Here is a 7,214-nt window from a genome sequence, read left to right on the forward strand (position 1 = left end):
TTAAGGTCGATGTCCCAGTTGGTCATGTCCCAATAGTCGGTCATCTGCTGGCTGATTTTTTCACTAAAAATTCTCAAAACATATATAAATCGGGTAGCTATTCAGATACTAAGCAATTACTCTTTCAATACAAAGTTAATGTATAAACCCAATTGAAAATATAACAAAGGCCCATAAAAGAAAAAAAGTGACCGATTATTGGGACATTTCGTCTGCTTAAGTGAGCGAGTACTGGGACATCCACCTTACCTAATACTCAGCAACTTATTTATCTCAGGAGATAGAAAAAGTGATCAACATCATACATTACGTAACATGAAAATAATGACAGTCAATGACATTAATAGTGATCTTTTTAAAAATGCAGTGTGTACAAGGGCAAATGTTGATGATACCGAGACATTTGTTAACGTCATTGTTCGATTGCGCAGGCAATATTCATTGAACCAAAAAAATGTAGCCATTGTCGATGATCAAATGTAATGATGGAGCAGGATTAATAAAAACTTTTTTAAGTAATAGTGCCAAATTTAGTATTGACTACACATCACTATAATTTTACAAAGCCGTTGGTTTCGAAACGCATTATATAGCTTATACGCTACTGGTTGCCTGTAAATAATAATTAATTCATCAACCACTATTCACAGTCTTACATTGATATTAAATAAATATTTGATATCAGGTGAGCCGATTTCTGTATAACTTAATAAATACTTATTTGATTTTATAATTAAGGTGGCTCCAGCGCCTAGTGCCGTGTCAAAATGGGGAGACTAAAAATTAAATCATTATTTTCTTTAAAATATGGTATAAAATTATCGTAGAGACTGTTGTAAGCCATATTCTACATTTTAATAGTTACTTTAGTGAGTTAATATAAAAAAACAAAAAGTTTTATGGTGCCCTAATTGATGAACTGTTACGGTACGCTTCTAAGTTCAAGAGTAGTTATACCTATATATATGTACTCTGCAGAATGCAAACAGCTGAGAGCTGACTTGCACTCGCAACTGTATACTTAGTCTCCGATTATTTAAAGATTTTGTTCGACAACAAGACACTTTTCTCATGTCATTGAAAACTGCGTAATAATATATACAAGATAGTATGTTTTTTACACCTTACGGGTTGTTTATATAAGTGCAGCAGTAGGTTGTATATCGCGTAAGCTTGCATTTCCTATCCAACCCGTCTTGAAACTTTGATTTCGTAAGCATGATTTCTTACAATTTTTATCGTCAACCTTAATTTTTTTTTATACGAATAGAAAGATGGGAATTCAAAGAATATAATTCAATTTTATTAACCTTGGTTGGGTTATTTATAATTTTAACATTGAGGCCACTGGAGCCACCTTAACATCATATTTTTTTAACCCCTTAAAATACATTATAAACGTCTTATTCACATTGACCGTTAAAGATGACTTATTCATCTATGAATCCTTATTCGTTAACAATCCATTCCTTGTGCTAAATAGCGCACGCTGATTTTTTCGAGTGTTCATTAGCGCGCGCAAAAAAGCGCCCGCTGTTTTTCCGAATGTTCATTAGCGCGCGCTAAATAACGCACGCTGGTATATCATAATGTTCATTAGCACGCGCTAGTAAATAAAAAATCTGTATTAGCGCAGGATAGTATTTTCAAATGTTCATTAGCGCTAAATAGCGCACGCTGGTATATCATAATGTTCATTAGCGCGTGCTAATAAATAAAAAAATCTGTGTATTAGCGCATGATAGTATTTCCAAATGTTCATTAGCGCGCGCTAAATAGCGCCCACGCTGGCCTTCTTAAAAATCCGTTCGTTAGCGCGCGCTAGGTAAGACTCGTATAGAAATATACGATTCTGCATTCTCGATAAAGTGACCACTAACGTTAGCTCTTGGCTTTCGTCCATATTACAACCTCAAAACGAAAAACAACGATTTGCCTGTATGGAAATTGTCACCGACCTAATCTATGTTTCCGTTCAGACTCCCAACTAGAAAACTGAAAGTGTGATTTTATATGTTATTGGAAGCGTACTCACTGATTAAAACAGTGCAATGATATTGAGAATCACTGAAATTTATTTTTTTTTAATTATTATTTTCAATAAAATAATCATTTTTCAACAACCTTATATTTATTTATACTGTCATACAAAAAGATACGTTTCGGTACCTTCAGAATGTCAGCTTTGGCCACGAGCGGAGAGCGCAGAAGTCATTCTCTGAGTGAATACAGACTAACGTCATACTTCGGTGCATTAAATAATTTTGAGCCACTTTTACAGTCTTTCACATAAAATTTTTTTGCTTATTTTAATTAATTTATATTAAAATAATTTAATAAAAATTTCAATATCATCCAAAAGTGAGAGGGATAACCATAGAGGTATAAGAATAGAGGGGAAAAGCGCTATACTAGCCCATTAGCGGCAGCGACAGCATAACTAAGTGTAACGGGGCATCTGTCCTTGTTGCCAAAGCCACGTTATTGGCTACTTCTTCGTCCTGAATCCTACAGTTGATTCAATTTCAAGTATGACTCGACCAATAACATAACTGCCAGACAAAGACAGATGCCCCGTTACGTAGCGAATTGTGCTGTCGCATATCACGCCCCCTTTTCTCCTCTATTCTTATTGGGATTATGCCTCTACCACGTGACCTCAGTATATATATGACTAATATAGATGCGAAATAACACAGGTCTTATGGGAGGAATCTTGTTTTTATTTTTTTTTCGCACTTAAAAAGATATTGAGCTTTAAAAGGTTGTTAATTCCATGTTACTGACATTATGAGAGTTACGTAGTTATTTTTTTCCTTTGAAGAATTCGTTCATGAAGGTTGAAAAAGCGTTTAGAACGTATACGGAGTGCCGTTAACCCTACTTTGAGCTGTTTGTTTCAGCTGTTGCTGCTGCTGCGCCACTGCTGCTGATGCTCAGAGGTAAACAAACAGCTCAAAGTAGGGTTAAACGGCACTCCGTATACGTTCAAAACGCTGTTTCAACCTTCATGAACGAATTCACCAAAGGAAAAAAATAACTACGTAACTCTCATTATGTCAGTAACATGGAATTAACAACCTTTTTAAGCTCAATATCTTTTTAAGTGCGAAAAAAAATAAAAACAAGATTCCTCCCATAAGACCTGTGTTATTTCGCATCTATATTAGTCATATATATACTGAGGTCACGGGGTAGAGGCATAATCATAGAGATATTATAGATAGAGTAGGCAAGCCACCGATTCTTCTGTAAGTGGCAGCGTTAACACGATAAAAAGAGATGCAACATTGAGCTACCTTTCTATCTCTCTCTGTGCTTGCTGCTGATTGGCTACAGATGTTTTACATATATGTGGCTATAGGCAATTAGTAGTGACCACAGAGAGAGATAGAAAGGTAGCTCGATATTGCATCTCTTTTTAACGTGTCAACGCTTGCACTTCCAGGCTTGCCTACTCTATCTATAATATCTCTATGGGCATAATCCCAATACTTCTATGGGGATAACTTGCTTTTGATAAGCGGAACTCGCCATAGACATTTAGAAAGTATAGACTACTCATTCGTATGTACGGCACTGAAGCACGATTAGAAAGAGACACCGCATTGAACTTGTGTATCTGTCTCTCTCGTATTTTTCCAACGGTGGGAAATTTGCATTAGCCGAATTTTACTGACGACCCCCTAACGTTGGCAATGTGCCATACTCACGCTCAATGCTTTGTCTCTTTCTACTCGTGCTTCAATGCCGCACACAAGAACGAGCGGTCTATACTCTTTATATGTCTATGGAACTCGCCTATTTAATTAAGGAGGCTGTTCACGTAGACGTGACAGTTTCATGCAGTCTTATTTAGAACTAATAGTAAGGTGTCACGCTGTCGCGTCTACATGAACAGCCTAAACATTGCTAGTAATTCCATGTTCTATATGAACAATTGAATTTTGGCAATACGTAACTGTAAAGTCCGCTCAACTTCCATTGCCTGTAAGAAAAGTCCGTATTGCGCGTTGCGGATTTCGTACTCTTCATGTGACCGCACCCTTACGAGCTTTGGAACGGCACTGCACCCTTACACAAGTGTGTAGGTACCTTAACTATTCGTCATGTCAACCCACAAGTGGCGCATTTAGCAGATGTTGGTAGAACTAAAACCTGACGCTATTTTAAAGTTTAGAATTAAGTGGCGCCAGGAAAACTGTAATCGCAATCGTGCCAAGTAGATGGCATACGAAAAATAAACAATCAGTAAGTCTACACCGAAGAAGGGATATTTTTGTTGCAGTATACCGAATTGCTCATACATCTGTTTCACATTATCTTTAGCTTTTTTTCCCCACTTTGGTGCTGTGTCAGTGCAAATTGCATTATAAATCGATGAATTCTCGTACCTATGTTGGCAAATAATGTCATTAGAAATTTTACTCATTGTTTGCTTTCATTTTAATAACCTCCAAATATACCTTGTTAAATATACAAATGCACCTATTACATGCTTACGATTATATTTCCATCTTACCCAGCCTTACAACTACATGTACAATCCAATCGTTTATAATTTTTTATCTGAGTTATGGCGATATTAAGTTCATAGGGGGTACCGAACAAGCCACTGAATATATCAATAAAACTAACTAAATAAGTCATGAGTATTATTTTACCGGGCTACGTTTAAACTTAAACCTAATGTCAGATCTTAGTTCTACCAAAAATCCGCTAGATGCGCTACTTGTGGATTAACATTAGTGAGCTTCGAGGGAGTAAGCGAACAATCTTGGGACCGCTCGTCATTAGTCGATCGCCATTTGAAGCTCATGGAGACTTTTGTCATTTATTTGTATATATGTATATATCCATACACATATATGTATATCGTAACGTATATATATATATATGCTAAATAATGCATTTTCAAGCTCACACCTTTCCCCATGAGCCTCAAATGGCGGACATTGTCTCCTCACACCCTCGAAGCTAACTGTTTTAACATGACGAATAGTTTTTCGTAAGCTCGAAAGCTTGATTGAAATTCACTTTGTCTTACTAACTGCCGTATATATTTTGACCAAACAATGCTTTGTTTCTTTTTTTGAATGATAATGAACAGAATGACATGAAATCTTAAGGAATCATTTATTAAATTACAATACACTATTCGTCAAAATGTTAGAGTATGCTGACGAATGTAAACGCCAAAAAATTATGAATGAAAAGTAAATTCTAAACACGTACTCAATAACTATAAGCATTCCTTTACTAAAAGTTGTACCCTAGTTATAAATTTACTGAACATGATTAAGTAAAAAATTGTAAAAACTTATTTCATGCTAAACATATGGCCATCTCAAAGTATATGTATATTGACGGACTTAATCAAAAGATATTAAATAAACATAGGCACCAAGGATATATGGGTTTTCTACGAAACTTTCAGTATTCTTCTGTAGATTTGTAAGAAACTGTTAAAAATATAGAAAACTGTAGAAAACGTAGACACATGAATTGAACTTTATGTGAACCTCAAAACGATGTAGAAATGAATATAAAGCTTTTCTTCTAAACTGTGTCAATACTTATAAGCTTATCAACTGTGCATTGTTAAGATACAGAGAAAAATAAATGGAGAAAGGTAAACTAAATACAGATAATAAGGGCACGACTAAAAAAAATTTGTTCACTTAAATGATTTCATTAATTTTTAGGAAAATCGATTAGTAAACCGAAACTAGTTAATTAGCGGTATTTGTCTTTAGTTGCAATATACCTTTAATCGCTCTAGATTCAGTATATTTTACAGATTTCGTGAGAAGTCTTAATCCTAATTACGACCCTCCATCTTAAGCTTAAGATTAAGAAAACTCAAGCTGGATAAATTTTAGATAAAAATTATTGTGAATTCCATGAATCTGTTAGAAAGGAAAAACCTGAAAAAGGTACACTTCTTCTGGATGGTTAGAAAAACTGTGGATAACATGAAAAACGTTGTGGCTATAATTAGAACAATCAAACATTAAAATGCATTTTTGAATTCACAAGATTTAAGTCAACACCTAGTACGTCTCTAAACACAGTAGCGCTCCCAAAAATAGCTATTAAACTTGCAAGAAACCCAAATTGGCTATATAGAGCAAGACGCAAAACCCCAGATAACTCGACAAAATTTCATACACCATAACTTAATAAATTAGTCCCAAGATATTTAACCCAATAACCCAACCCATCCATCAGCAGTCTCACAAGCTTTAATAATTAATGAAATAAATTAAATAACGCAAGCGTCAATCACCACAAAAGCCGGGACGCTTACTGGTCGCTTTGTTGACTATTAAAAAAACGCAAGTGCCAATCACCACACAACCCAGTGCGCTAACTGGTCGTATTATTTATTATTAAAAAGCATCAAATAATGAATCAAGCTCCAATCAAGCGCAACCAGTAGTGACCAGTGAGTGCCCTGGATGGTCTGGTGATGAGCACTCGCTTTATTACCTAACAAATTTTATTAATTTTCAAAATGATCAGTAAGCGCCCCGGATTGTGTGGTGATTGGCGCTTTTGTTATTTTATTTTTTATATTAATTAACAAAGCAACCAGTAAGCGCCCCGGGTTGAGTGGGGATTTGCGCTTGCATTTTTTTTTTTTTTTTTTAACAAAGCGACCAGTAAGCACCCCGGGTTGTACGGTGATTGGTGCTTGCGTTGTTTAATGTATTTCATTAATTATTATAGCTCGTGAGACTGCTGATGGGCGGGTTGGGTTATTGGGTTAAATAGCTTGGGACTAATTTAGTAAGTTATGGTGTATGAAATTTTGTCGAGTGATCTGGGGTCTTGCATTTTTCTCCATATAGCCAATTTGAATTTCCCGCAAGTTCGATAGCCACTTACTGAATTTACGTCACGATGTAAGATGAGACAGGTGGTACGAAGTATCACATCTGCCGAGTTACAATTTTGTAGCAGTACCAAGTTTTCCACCAGATGGATCAGTGTCGAAAAGGTAGTATATATATATACACATTTGAAATATATTTGATTTTAATGTAAAAACACTTGATAAATTGATATTATTTATTGGTTTAAAAATGATGAAATTTCTGTTAATTTTACCATCGCTGCAAAAAACACATGAAACATTTTTAAAGAAGAAATACACATTTAAAATGAAGTAAAATCAAAAAGTACACCAGTAGAAATTTTAAAAATATTTT

This window comes from Copidosoma floridanum, unplaced genomic scaffold (assembly GCF_036245765.1).
Source record: "Copidosoma floridanum isolate Cflo_tuat_1 unplaced genomic scaffold, Cflo_Japanese_pri ptg000001l, whole genome shotgun sequence".
NCBI lineage: Eukaryota > Metazoa > Arthropoda > Insecta > Hymenoptera > Encyrtidae > Copidosoma > Copidosoma floridanum.